The sequence below is a fragment of the Trachypithecus francoisi genome, unplaced genomic scaffold (assembly GCF_009764315.1).
Source record: "Trachypithecus francoisi isolate TF-2019V2 unplaced genomic scaffold, Tfra_2.0 Lachesis_group5, whole genome shotgun sequence".
NCBI lineage: Eukaryota > Metazoa > Chordata > Mammalia > Primates > Cercopithecidae > Trachypithecus > Trachypithecus francoisi.
In genome coordinates, this window is record NW_022681470.1 from 57,953,723 (window position 1) to 57,968,308 (window position 14,586).

General features: G+C 43.6%; 1 long non-coding RNA gene across 1 annotated transcript; it reads right to left on the reverse strand.

The window, feature by feature from the left end:
- Positions 1-2,051: 2,051 nt before the first annotated feature.
- On the reverse strand, positions 2,052-13,100 carry LOC117076832. Its single transcript, XR_004434490.1, has 3 exons — positions 13,016-13,100; positions 11,970-12,083; positions 2,052-2,092 (listed from the first exon to the last, which is right to left on the reverse strand). It is a non-coding gene; the product is annotated as an uncharacterized LOC117076832 (long non-coding RNA).
- Between the last annotated feature and the right edge of the window lie 1,486 nt (positions 13,101-14,586).

The following is a 14,586-nucleotide window of genomic DNA, read 5'->3' on the forward strand; positions in this document are numbered from 1 at the left end:
CACTTATCTGGAGGCCATTAAGTTTGTGTTCCTCTCTCCTAAGCTTATGCCTTATTCCTCTTTATATCCTTGCCACCTGGCAGAGTGACCTGCGCTTGGTGAGTGCTCAGGAAGTGTTTGCTAAACTGAATTATATAGAATTAAATTAAACCTAGTTGGCAGGGAGCAGGGACAGGAGGCCTGTGGTGTGATGCAAAGGTCAGGGGCTTTGGAGCTAGAGTGACCAGGGCAGGAATCCTGGTTCTTCCCTTCCTAGTTGTGTGAATTTGGGTGGTTTCCTTTAGGACACCGCCTTTGGGTCTTTGGAAGTCTTTGGAATCCTTTCGGAAGTCTCGGTTTCTGTGCCCATAAAATGGGATTAATATTACCAAATTTTCAAGGTGGTTGTGGGGATATAATGAGTTTACATGTGCAAAGCACCTAGAACAGCATCTGGCACAAAGAGGAAGGCTCTATAAATGGCAATGTTAGCTCATTGTGGAGGTCAGAATGGCTGCTTTGGTGAGCAAGCTCAGGCAGAGACAGGATGCCTACCTCGTGGGGGCAGAAGAGATAGTTCAAGTACTGGAAAAAGATACTTCGTCCCCCCGTATACGTTCTATGTGGAGGTGGGGACTTTCACGGGGACAAAAGCATGGGACTGAGTCTATCACCTCCAATGGATGACCCTCTGACAGACAACACTAAAGATGCCCAGTGCTGAGCTCACCATCTTCCTCATCAAACAGAAGGGAGGCCTTCCACTGTCATTCGGCATTTCTGCAGCTCCTAGATTATGGCATCAAACTATCTTTGACTCCTTTCTCCTATTTCCACATCTTGTCTATCCAGGTGTCCCCAAGAAGTAGCTATTGTCACCCTGCCTGTATCTTTCCTCAGCTAGCATTCTGCTCCCTGAAATGCAATCCCTTCCTGTGTCCTCCTAGTTTCATCCTATCTTCCTCCAATTCTGTTTTCAGCACATCGCTCGTTGCTCAATAATCTCTGGTAGCAAGCACCCTGTTGCATCTAATTCAGACCCCTCCACTTGGCAACCAAGCCAAGTGGTTACCATTTCTGCGCTTCCCCACCCCATCTCATCGCTGGTTACTCCCCCCATTGGCTGTCCCTACATTTGACTTTGCTCATTGCAGTCCTCCATAGGATATTATCATGCCCAGCCCTGCCAGTCCTTATCTTTCATCTAATTCAACTCTCTGCCCAAGCACTTGCCTTGCAGAAGCTTTTCCCAAATAGTCCTACCTGACCCAGGGCACCTCATTCCCATGCATCCTCCATGTGCCCTGCATTTATGAGCCATGCCAGTGAAGTGAGTCTGAACCTATTCATTCAATTTAATTCCATAAACATGTGCCAAGCACTATCTGTGAGCCAAACTCCAGGGCTCACAGATGCTAGGTACCCCAGGGATACAATAGACAACTCACATGTAACTCTGCTTTCAAGTAATGCACAACCTAATAGGAGACCAATCACATGGTCGGAATGTAGCATAGAAAGTGATGTGTTGTAGAAGTGAAGCAGCCTTGTTGTCTGTGGTGACACCCAAGGTTCGTTGTCTCCAGGCCATGAAGATCAAGGATGCAGACACACAAAGAGTGAGGTTGAGAGTGGAAATTTAATAGGTGAAAGAAAGAGAACAGCTCTCCGCTACAGAGAGGGGTCCTGGAAAAATGGGTTGCCGATTCGAGGTGAATCAAAGCACTAGCCCATTGGGCCTCAGTTTCCCCCTGAAAAGATTTGTTTAGAAGAGCAGTTTTTAAACTTTCAGGTCTTGTGTCTTTTTACATTCTTAAAAATTATTGAGGTTAGGCCAGGCACGGTGGTGGCTCATGCCTGTAATCCCAGCACTTTTGGAGGCCGAGGCAGGTGGATTACCTGAGGTTGGGGGTTCGAGACCAGCCTGACCAACATGGAGAAACCCTGCCTCTACTAAAAATACAAAATTAGCCGGGCATGTGGCGCATGCCTGTAATCACAGCTACTTGGGAGCCTGAGGCAGGAGAATTGCTTGAACCCAGGAGGCAGAGGTTGCGGTGAGCTGAGATCGTGCCATTGCACTCCAGCGTGGGCAACAAGAGCGAAACTCCATCTTGAAAAAAAAAAAGATTGAGGTTATATTGGGGAAAAATTTTTTTTTAAAATTAAGGACCTTAAGGAATTTTTGTTTATCTGGGTCCTATCAATATTTGCAGTATTAAAATTAAAACAGAAAATTTAATCATATTTATGTAACAACAATGAATTCATTATATGTATAAGCACCTTTTGGTGAAAAAAAAAAACAACCGGCTGGGCGCGGTGGCTCAAGCCTGTAATCCCAGCACTTTGGGAGGCCGAGACGGGCGGATCACGAGGTCAGGAGATCGAGACCATCCTGGCTGACACGGTGAAACCTCGTCTCTACTAAAAAAATACAAAAACTAGCCAGGCGAGGTGGCGGGCGCCTGTAGTCCCAGCTACTCGGGAGGCTGAGGCAGGAGAATGGCATAAATCCGGGAGGCGGAGCTTGCAGTGAGCTGAGATCCGGCCACTGCACTCCAGCCCGGGCGACAGAGCGAGACTCCACCTCAAAAAAAAAAAAAAAAAACAACCATTTTTCTAAAAGATAAAATTTAGTAAGAAGAGTGGCATTAATTTATATTTTTATAACCCCTCTTACCATCTGGTTGAATAGAAGACAGGTGCATTCTCACATCTGGTTCTGCCTTCAGTCACTTGCAATATCACATGCCATCTAACTTTCGGAAAACCCCACTATATGCTTGTAGGAGAATGAGTGAAAAGAGCAAGTAACATCTTAGTATTTCTAGAAAAACAGTTAGAACTTGTTTCCCTAAAAGAGTCTTGGAGGCTCACAGAGTCCTCAGACCATACTCTGAAAACTGCTGCTTCAGAAGGCCCTAAGTTTCCTACCAGACCTGATATTCTGAAGTCTTTCTGATAATACTCTATGGTAGCATTTTTCAAAATACGCTTCAGGGAGTATGCTCCCAGGAACAGTATCATGGGATGTTACTGTACGTGGGATGCAAACTGCCTGTGGGGAAAATGTGGTTTCTATGAATAAATTAGTTCGGGGAACCTTAAAGTAAATTAAATAGGCACATTTTACTTCAGAACTTTTCAGATGCTTTGGTGTGATAAGACATATTGTGACTCCCTTACAATACATTATTGTGTCTAGTGTTTCCCACAGTTTTGACCACAAACTCTTTTTTGAAGAGCATCCTTCAAAACTAGTGTACCAAGGAACACACTTTGGGAAGTGCTGCTCCAGTGACTTCTACATCTTTTCCCTGAGTATTAACAGATCGGGTTCTATCATTTGGAACCAATTTTCCTCTAAATAAAATTCTACTTATGTACTTTTTGGTTCTTTTAATGCAGATACTTTATGATAGCCATTTCTAAAGCTAAGGGAACTTCAAGTTGCTAAAATAGATAAGGTGCATTTGGCTGAAAATTAAGTGTAAAGAATATTAGTAACTATGTGAATAGTAGTATATATTTGTTGGATGATTGAATAATAATTCCATGTATTGAGCATCTACTACATGCCAGGAACCTTTTTTTTAGGAGTGATCAAGAGTGTGTGGTATTAGTGGAGGTATAGACATATAGAACAGAGAACCCAGGGATAGATCTAAGTAAATATGCCCAGTTGATTTTTTTTTTTTTCCTGAAACAGGGTCTCTGTCACCCAGGCACAATCATGGCTCACTGTAGCCTTGACCTCCAGGGTCTTGAGTAGCTGGGACTAGAGGCATGTTTTACCATGCTGGGCTAATTTTTTAATTTTTATTTTTTGTGGAGACAGAGTCTTGCTATATTGCACAGGTTGATCTCGAACTCCTGGGTTCAAGCAATCCTCCCACCTCGGCCTCCCAAAGTGCTGGGATTCCAGGTGTGAGCCACTGTGCCTGGCCGTATGCCCAATTGATTTTTGATAAAAGTGTACAAGCAATGAAGTGGAGGAAAGATAGCCTTTCAATGAATGGTGCCGGAACAACTGGACATACACAGGGAAAAAAAAAGAACACTGACCGAAGTCTCATACCTTGTAAAAAATGTAACTCAGAAAGAATCATAGACTTAAATGTAAAACTGAATAGAAAAAAATCATAAGAGAAAATTATTGGAATCTAGGGCTAGGCAAATAATTCTTAACACCAAAAACACAATCCACAAAAGAAAAAAAAACGATCAATTGGACTTCATCAAAATTAAAAACTTTTACTCTCTGAAAGACCCTGTTAAGAGAATAAAAATATTTGCACATGACATATCTAATGAAGGACTGGTATGTAATATATATGAAGAACTTTTACAACTCAACAGTAAAAAAAAAAAAATACAATTAGAAAGCAGGCAAAAGACATAGACATTTCACTAAAGAGGATATACATATGGCAAATAAGTACACGAAAAGATATTCAACATCACTAGCCATTAGGGAAATGCAAATTAAAATAATGAAGACAGAGTGTGGTGGCTCATGCCTATAATCCTAGCACTTTGGGAGCCTGAGGCAGGCTTGAACTGCCTCAGGAGTTTAAGAGACCAGCCTGGGCAATATGGCAAAACCCTGTCCCTATCAAAAATACAAAAACTTACCTGGGTATGGTGGTGCACGCCTGTAGTACCAGCTATTCGGGAGGCCGAGGTGGGACGATCACCTGAGCCTGGGAAGTTGAAGCTGCAGTGAACCGTGGTCATGCCACTGTACTCCAGCCTGGGTGACACAGTGAGACCCTGTCTCAACTAAAAAATAAAAAACCAGGCCAGGCATGGTGGCTCACACCTATAATCCCAACACTTTGGGAGGCTGAGGCAGGCAGATCACCTGAGGTCAGGAGTTTGAGACCTGCCTGGTCAACATGGTGAAACCCCGTCTTACTAAAGATACAAAAATTAGCCGGGCATGGTGGCGTGCGCCTGTAGTCCTGGCTACTTGGGAGGCTGAGGCATGAGAACTGCTTGAACCCAGGAGGTAGAGGGTACAGTGAGCCAGGATCACGCCACTGCACTCCAATCTGGGTGACAGAGTGAGATTATGTCTCAAAAAATAAAAGTAAATAAATAATAATTAAAAAATATTTTATAAATAAAAATAATGAGCTATCACTACATATCTATCAGAATGGCTAACTATGTATCTATCAGAATGGCTAAAATAAAAACAATAGTGACAATTCCAAATGCTGGTGAGGATGTGAAGGGATTGGCTCACTCATACATTGCTGGTGGGGATAGAAAATGACACAGCCTCTTTGGAAAACAGTTTGGCAGTTTCTTTAAAACTAAACATGGAACTACCACATGACTCTAGGCAATTGCACTCCTTGGCATTTAGCCTAGAAAAAAAGAAGACTTATGTTCACATAAAAAGCTGTGCATGAATGCTTGTAACAACTTTATTTAAAATAGCCCTAAACTGGAAACAACTCAGATGTCCTATTATGGGTGAACAGTTAAACAAACTTCAGTACATCTGTACCGTGAAATAGAACTCAGCCAAAAACAAACAAAAAAGAAATCAACTATTGACATATGCAACAACTTTGATGAATCTCCAGAGAATTATGTTGAGTAAAAATACCAATCCCAAAAGTTTGCATACTGTGTGATTCCATTTATATAAATTCTTGAAATGGCAAAATTGTAGAAATGGAAAACACATTAGCAGGTATTAAGGAGGGGGTGGAGGTGGATATGACTATAAAAGACAAAGTAAGGGATCCTTGTAGTGATGGAAATGTTTTGTATCTTGATTATGGAAATGTTAATAACCTGGTTTTAATACTGTACCATCATTTAATAAGATGTTATAAGTGATCTTTGTATATTATTTCTTATAACTACGTGCAAATCTACAACTGTCTCAAAAGTTAATTTTTTAAAAGCCTACCTGAATTAGTCAAGATGCTGACTTGCAATCTAACTCAAATTTGCTTTGTTAAGCTGAGCCATATAAAACTGCCAATATTTGACTGCTTTCAACTTACAAAAATGGTGGTTTCATATGGTTCAACCTAATAAATACAATAAATAGTAATGCATTAGCACACATAACTGGGAAATTAATCTGTAGAACCAGCTTCAGGCACAGTGGGAGCCAATAGAGAAATGGTATCCTGAGGGCTCTGTCACTGTCTCCATTTCTTGGCTCTGCTTTCCTCTGTGAACTTGCTTTATTCTCAGACAGGATCATTTCACCTCATTGGAAAGATGCTGCCAATGACCTCAGTCCCGCATTGTTGTGGCTTATGAACATCAAAGAAAAAGTGACCATCTTTATCATAGCATCCATGGGGCCAATCTCAGGGAAGACTCTAACTGGCTTTGCTTGCATCACAAGTTGATCCATCAACCAATTATTGTGGCCAGGTTGATGAATAATTCTGATTGGCTGTCTCCGTAGGGAGGGTGAGACACCATAATTAACTGCTGTCAGGCCCAATCGGATGCTAAGCAGGGAAAAAACAGATTGCTTGTTTTTCACAGGAATGGATAAGGAAAGGACAATGGGTAACTTGTTTTTTATTCTACTTTTCCATTAAAATTTTTCCTTAATGAGCATGCATCACATTTTATCACTTTTTAAGAGAAAATTATGTGTGTGTGTATATATATATATACACACACACTCATTATCATAAGGGTAATATTTAGGAGAGATAAAAGTCCAACATGAGTTGAAGTCTGCCAAAAATTCTAAGAATACTCAAAAAGGGCTCTTTTATAAATTTATATTAGTAACTTAGAGATAGAAGAAGATAAGAAGATATAGGTTTGCTACCTGGAGCCAAGCATATAATGCTTATGGTGAATACAGAAAAAGGAGAACAGAAATGCAGACAATGTTTTATGTCTATGGTTTCTGCCAAAGAGAATTGTCTTTTAATTTTCTTTCTTTCTTTTTTTTTTTTTTTTGAGACAGAGTCTTGCTCTGTCACCAGGCTGGAGTGCAGTGGCGTGATTTCAGCTCACTACAACCTCTGACTCCCTACCTAGTTCAAGGGATCCTCCTGCCTCAGCCTCCTGAATAGCTGGGATTACAGGCACGCGTCACCATGCCCAGCTAATTTTTGTATTTTTAGTAGAGATGGGGTTTCACCATGTTGGCCAGGCTGGTCTTGAACTCCTGATCTTGTGATCCACCTACCTCAGCCTCCCAAAGTGCTGGGATTATAGGCGTGAGCCACTGGCCTGGCCAATTGTCTTTTAATTTTAAAGGGTGGGACCTTGCTTACCCAGAATGGCAGACTGAAATGGAGGCCCTGATTGTAAGCAATTGCTCTCCACTCATGTCCCCTGATCACTTATGCATGGAGTCCTAATTAGGGAAAAGGATTTAGACTGTCAGGAGCAGGGGAAAGCAAAAAGAACAAGCAGAAAAGCTGTAAGTCTGCCTTTCTTAGTGGTCTAGGACATATAGCCATCCTGTGCAAATAACTCACCATCTTTCTGTGCCTGACTTATCACCAGACCCTCAGCTGATAGAAAAATGCAAGTTAGCTCACTGCAACCTTGGCATTATCAATATTGCATGTAGCCCCCACCAGAACACAGCACAGGCACCATCCTATAAAATCCCAGCAAACGTTTGTCTCCTTGCAGTCAGCTCCTCTCTTGCTAATTTGTCTGTTGCTTTCTTGCAATGTGTTTTTCTACTTTCTTTAATACATCTGCCTTTCTTTCCTATGACTGTCTTGGTATATTCCTTTTACCACCCACACCCACTGGCCCCAGTTAGTCACTGCCCACGATACTATGTATGAGCTTCACAATTTTTTCCAAGTCCATCTAGTATTGGACTTGGAAAAAAAGACTATGAATCTTCTTTTTTTTTTTTTTTTTTTGAGACAAAGTCTTACTGTGTCACCCAGGCTAGAAATGCAGTGGCATGATCTCAGCTCACTGTACCCTCTGCTCCCTGGGTTCAAGCAATTCTGGCGCATCAGCCTCCCAAGTAGCTGAGATTACAGGCACCTGCCACCATGCCCAGCTAATTTTTGTGTTTTTAGTAGAGATGGGGTTTTACCATGTTGCCCAGGCTGGTCTCAAACTCCTGGCCTCAAGTGACCCGCCTGTGTTAGCCTCCCAAAGTGCTGGGATTATAGGTGTGAGCCACCATGCCCAGCCTGACATTTTATAGTTTTATGAAAGACTCTTCTACCAGCGGTCAAAAGGGAGAAAATAAACCCCAGTCCTGTCATATATTTGGTTTTTTAATTTTTTTTAATGGAGGTATAACAGATCTACCATAAAGTGTATAAGCCCCAGTGTACAGCTGCATGAATTTTTACACTGGAAAACTCAGGGCTAGGAGCCAGGATCCCTGGTTCGGCCACAGCTCTGCTGTTAAATCTCTGTGTGATTCTGAGTAGGGCAACTCTTTCCTTCTGAATTTCAGTTTCCCTAACTGTAAAGTGAGAGCACTAAACAAGATCATTATTTTACAAAGTGTGCTATGTGTATGCAAGGCAATTCTACGTGTATTTGGAAGAGTTTTTTTATTTTGATAGAGTTTTTTTTATTTTTTAAACCTTCATATCGAGTTACAATTTGCATAGGATAAAGTACACAAATCTTAATTGAAGGGTTCAGTGAATTGTTACTGTAACCACCTGATGGGTTCTTCCTTCCAGCTGCACAAACAAAATCAGTTCCTAAAGACCATGGCACTGCAGTAAACAAAGAGTTTAATTGATGCGGGGCCAGCCACACTATGCGGGAGATAGAGTTATTACTCAAATTAATCTCTCTGAAGGCTCAGAGGTTAGGGGTTTTTCAAAGGTAGTTTGGTGGGCAGGGGGCTAGGGCATGGGGAATGCTGATCGGTTGGGTCAGAGATAAAATTTCAGGGAGCCAAAGCTGTCCTCTTGGGCCAAGTTGCTTCTGCGTGGGGCCACAGGAGCGGTTGGCGAGTCCAGGTGGAGCATGGTGTTAGACATGGAAAAAACTTGAAAAAGCTGTTCTTGGGTTGTACAACAGTGACGTTATCCACAGGAGTCACTGGAGAAGTTGTATATCTTGTGACTTCCAGAATAATGACTGGCAATCATTTATGTCTACACCTTAGCTGAATTCAGGCTTCTCTATCCTCCTAGCCTGGTGGTCTCTCATATAGCTTTGCAAAGGTGGTTGAGTTTTGGGGATGGGCGATTATCCTTTAAACTATAAACTAAATGTCTCCCAAAGTTAGCTTGGCCTAAGCCCAGGAATAATTAAGGGCAGCGTGAAAGCCAAAGGCAAGATGAAGTTTAGCTAGATCAGATCTCCCCTACTGCCATAAGTTTCTTACTAATTTTTGCAAGGATGGCTTCATTACCTATACATAAACTTGTGTAACTATAGATGTAAATCATTCCCAGTTCCCCCAGGAAGCTCTTTGTGCCCTAGTTACCTTCACTATGAAGGTAACTAGAATTCTGAGTTTTTTCAACATAGATTGGTTTTGCCTGTTCTTGAACTTCCTGTAATTAAATCATATAGTAACTACTCTTCATCTGTGCCTGGCTTTTCTGGGTCATTATTATGTTTGTGAAAATTATCCATATTGTTCTATGTAGCAGTAGTTTATTCATTTGCATTGCTAAATAGTATTCCATTGTATGAATATACCACAATTTAGTTATCCATTCTATTGCAGCTGGACATTTGTGTTGTTTCCAGTCTTTGGCTATTGTGAACAAAGCTACTACTATTGTAAATGTCTTTTGGTGAACATGTGCACTCATCTCTCGGGTATATACCTAGGAATAGAATTGCTGAGAAATAGGGTACTCAGGGTTATCACTATACACAATCTTGTATGAATCTTATATGAATATATACAGGTGTATTTTAGGGGAGGGGGATAAAGATGATCTTAAACTTTTTCAGATTCTTACAGAGATTTTCTAATTTAAAAAGGTTTTTAGGCCAGGCATGGTGGCTCATGCCTGTAATCTCAGCACTTTGGGAGGCTAAGACAGGTGGATCACTTGAGGTCAGGAGTTCAAGATCAGCCTGGCCAACATGGTGAAACCCTGCTTCTACTAAAAATACAGAAATTAGCTGGGCATGGTAGCAGGTGCCTGTAATCCCAACTAATTGGGAGGCTGAGGCAGGAAACTCGCTTGAACCCAGGAGGCAGAGTTTGCAGTCAGTTGATATTGTACCACTGCACTTTAGCCTGGGCAACAAAGCGGGACTGTCTCAAAAAAATATAACATAACAAAACATAACATAAGATGGTTTTTAGTGTCCTGGTAAACAAAATCCTGGAGCGGGGGGCGTTATTTTTATTTTTATTTACTTATTTATTTTCAAGTCAAGGTTTCACTGTGTCACCCAGGCTGGAGTACAGTGATGCTATCATGGCTTACTGCAGCCTTGACCTCTTGGCCTCAAGCGATCCTCCTACCTTAGCCTCCTAAGTAGCTGGGACTCCAAGCTTGTGCCATCATGCCCAGCTAATTATATGTTACCCTTTTTTTTTTTTTTTTTTGTGGAGACGGGGTCTCACTACGTTGCCTGGGCTGCTCTGAACTCCTGGGCTAAAGTGATTAGAGGGAGGGTTTTAGAATGCACACATTTGTATAAAGAACTTAGATGAGGAGAGCGCACATGCTTAGAAAATTGCAGAAACTGCAAAGCTGTGTGTAGGTATAGAGGTGGGTAGGGGAAGAGGGTACAGGAGCAGGGAATATCAGGATCCAAAAATATACTGTAAGGTTGAAATGAAGGCTGAATCTAAGTTTCCCACTTACACAAATATGAGTGGGACAGCTAAAAGTAACTGAGGATAGCTTAGTGAATAGCACAAGTGTAACGTGACTGACAAGAACAAACAAACAAGCTAATTTGACCTCAGGCTGAATTAGAGGAACTTAGGACCTAAGAACACATTTTCTCTAGAATAAGGGTAGTGGTGATCCACCAACTCTGCACCAGTAGCCTGCAGCTGGGTGCTCTGTTCCATGTTAGGGACATATGCTCTAAGGAACACAGACCAGAATGCATTTAGAGGACAGTGGTCAGTGTGGTGAAGGCCTTGAACCCTGCCACATGAGAAACAGCTGTAGGAAATGGGACATTGTCCTGAGAAAGAAAAATCTTGGTGGTGATAGCAGTCTTTGGCTATCTGAGGTGATGTCATGTGGAAGAGGAATGAGTTGCCCAGAGAGATTTCTTGCTGTCACTGACAGTGTTCACAAAATTTTTTTTTTTTTTGGATGGGCACTTGCTGAAGCTATTTCAGAGGGAAATTAAATATCAGATGAAAAGTTTGATGAATGACTCTGAGTTCCCTTTTAACTCTGAGATCCTGTGAATCTGGCTGTGTGACCATGAGTTGGTCACTGAACTTGGAACCTTAGTTCTTCATCTGTAAAATAATAGAGTAGACTAAGGATTCTTTAGCGCTGAACACAATCTACTGAGTTGCTGCCCAGAGAAGCTAGGTGGTATTACATATTCCCAATCTTCAGCTGTGACTCCTGCAGTTAGGGTGCTTTGGTTGTAAGCAACAGAAACTGACTGTTTAAAGAAAAAAAAAAAAAGAGTTTGTTGGAAAGAAGTGGGAAATTCACATAATCTATGAAATGACTGAAGAACAAGACTTGAAGAAGGCAGAAACTAGAGCGTCCTCCCCTGGTATGCCATGGGGGTGCATTGGCTGTGATGGGTTTTTCCCTTATTCTTAGGTCACTATTCAACATTCAAAGTCCAGATGACAGAGTCAGTCCCTTGGACCTAACTTGGCCTCAAGCCTGCTCCTTGGCAGGAAGGTCAGGACACCTTGATTGTCGGCCTAAGGTCATTCCCCAAGATGAAATCAAAAGCTATTACTAGAACAAGACCAAATAACATGTCCCCTACAACCTCCACCCTTTTCTCTCCCATTTATGATAGCACATCAGACTCAAGAGAGTGAGCAGCATTATGGTGGAAATAATCTTCGATCTATTTCAACTTACCTTTAAAAGCGAAAAATGCACTCATCTGGATGCTCACATTTTTACCAGTAGTAGCCCACGTGACATGTCATAACTGGGTGCTGAAATGCTGACAAGTCTGAGAACACGACTCCCCTAGGAGACAGACACGCTGATGGGCTTGTGCATTCACAAACAGATATCGGATGCCTACTATGTGTCAAGGCCTGTGCTAGACACCGAGACTCATTAAGTCAGTGCAAAAAATGGAAAGGTTAAATGTTTGCCCCCGGGTAAACGCAAAGGGCAAGTGCATTGCATCAGGGTTAAACAGGGTGGGGTTGGCCAAGGAGGGATTCCTTTCAGGCTCGGACCTCGCAGCCCAAACGTGGCCCGCCCTAGCCCCACCCCCGAGTGACCCCACACTCCAGCCGTCCAATCCCGTCGCCACCCTGTCCAGTCTCCACCACGGGAGGCTCCACTCCGGGTTCAGGCCGCCTGGGGCGTTTGCATTCCTCTGTGGGAGATGGCGCCTCCCAGAATGAGAACATTTGTGTCCCGGGCCAGCAGGTGTTACCTGAGTAAGATTGAGATTCTCTCACCAGGCGACAAGGCTTGTTGTGCCCGAGACAGGCACAGCTCAGATTCCCTCCCCGTGGTAATTAACCCAGGGAAAAATGTAACCAATCCCCGAGACTCGGGCCTCCAGCCAGCCGCCCGCTCGCTCCGTCCTTCCCCACGCGAGGGCCAAGCCTGGAAGGATTGCGCGGGGCCGGGGGCGGGGGGCGGTGAGGGCGGCGGGTGGAGGTGGGAGGGCTTGAGATGGATCCCGGCTGGGAGGACGTCCCAGGCCCCCTGCCGGGCGGCGGGCTAGAAGCGTGAGGCGAAGGTCTTGGAAAGCCCGCGGGGACCCACCGCGGGGGTGCGTCCCGGGCGCCGCGGCGATTTACCGCGCCTGGAGGTCACCGCTCCGCATCCCAGGGCGGGGCAGGAGGCTGGGTCCTGCTGATCCCAGAAGACATAGCAGCACGGAGACACTAATCCGCTGTTTTTACACATAAACACTTCACACGAGAGAGATTACGTACCTCACATTGCAGTCATAGAGGGATCTGTGGGTGTTAGAGGCTTTCAGCTCCTGCTCTCGGGTGCATTGTGGGACAGAGCTTAGCAGGGAGGGAGCAGAAGCCGCGGCAGCCTCGCAGGTTCTAATCTCCCACCTGCCGCTCGCCCTAGATCGTGGGGTCTCCCTGGACCTCAGTTTTCTTATCTGCGCAGTGGGTTAAGCTAAAATCTGTGCATCTCTTTGCCTTTTAAGGATAAAGCTGAGACTCCAAAGAGTGTTTGGAAAAAACACGTCAGGAGTGTGCAAGGGTTTCTTTGAACTGTGGATCTCATATCCCTGTCTGGCCTGCACATTTGCTCACCAAGGAATGCCAATTTCGTGGTTTTTTTAAAAAATGGTGGTAATTGACTTGAAGGAAACCAACCTAATTGCTTGGCTGGATGAGTGTAGAGAGGCAGGGGATGACCAGGTTGGAAGAGGGCTGCTGCTTTGCAGAGATTCTCTCAGGGAAAGAAGGAATGGGACTAAGGCCTGGAGTGTGATTTTTTTTTTTTAATTTTTTTGTAAAGATTACTGTGATCAGAACCACTCTTGAGTCTGCTGAGTAGAGTAGTAGACCGGAAATCATTTTGAACCAAACCTCTCATTTAACAAATAAGGAAAGCGAGGCCCAGATAGGAGAAAGTGACTTACCCAAGGGCACATAGCTGTTGGCCAGAGGCAGCTCTGGGATTACTTTGAGGCTGATTGAAACTACCTTCCCTGACCTGGACTTTAATCTCATCTCCCCCAGGCTCCACTCCATGTGAAACCAGGTTTTAGGATTTGGGCCTTTCCCTCAAATAATTCATGGAGTTGTTTACCGCTTCCAAAGCATTTTGAATTCCTCTGGTTAAAGGTACTCTCTGCCACTATGTCTCTCAAATGAGGCAAGGCAGGAGGTTTCAGGGGTTAAGGAGTGAGTACTCACTGGTGTGGAATTTAGCAGAGGTGAGATTTTCATGGGCACTGTGTACTTTATCAGTTTACAACTTGCTGTTAATAGAGGCCATTAATCACAGCCAACTGCAGCTGGCTTAGCCTGGGACAGGGACTGTCCAGCCATGATTAGGAGGGGCAGGCGCAGGCAGGAGTGACCAGGGAAGGACCTCCTACATTTACCCTTGAGGCCCGAAAATCAGTCCTAGGAAGAAGACAGTGGAATAAGTGCTCCCAACATGAAGACACTGGCACATATAAATGGTGTCTCACTGTCTCCGGCTGAGTCCTTCCAAATGACCCAAACTGAGTAAAATGCCTAACACAGTGTCTGGCACACATTAGGTGCTTAATGAATACTCTGGAATTTGAAAGGCCTTGCCCCAAACATCAAGATAACATTTTATTCCCACGTTACAAGCATGGAAACAGAGGAATAGAAAGGTTAAATTATTTCACCCAAGTTATAGAGCAAGGAAGTGGCAGAGCTGGGATTCAAACTCAGACCCTCTGGCTCCAGAGTACATCCTCTGAGCCACCCAGCAGGGATGGGCCTGGGAAGAACTTACTAACAGCCTAGTTGTCAGCCTCAGACTCCATCCACCCAAAATATCC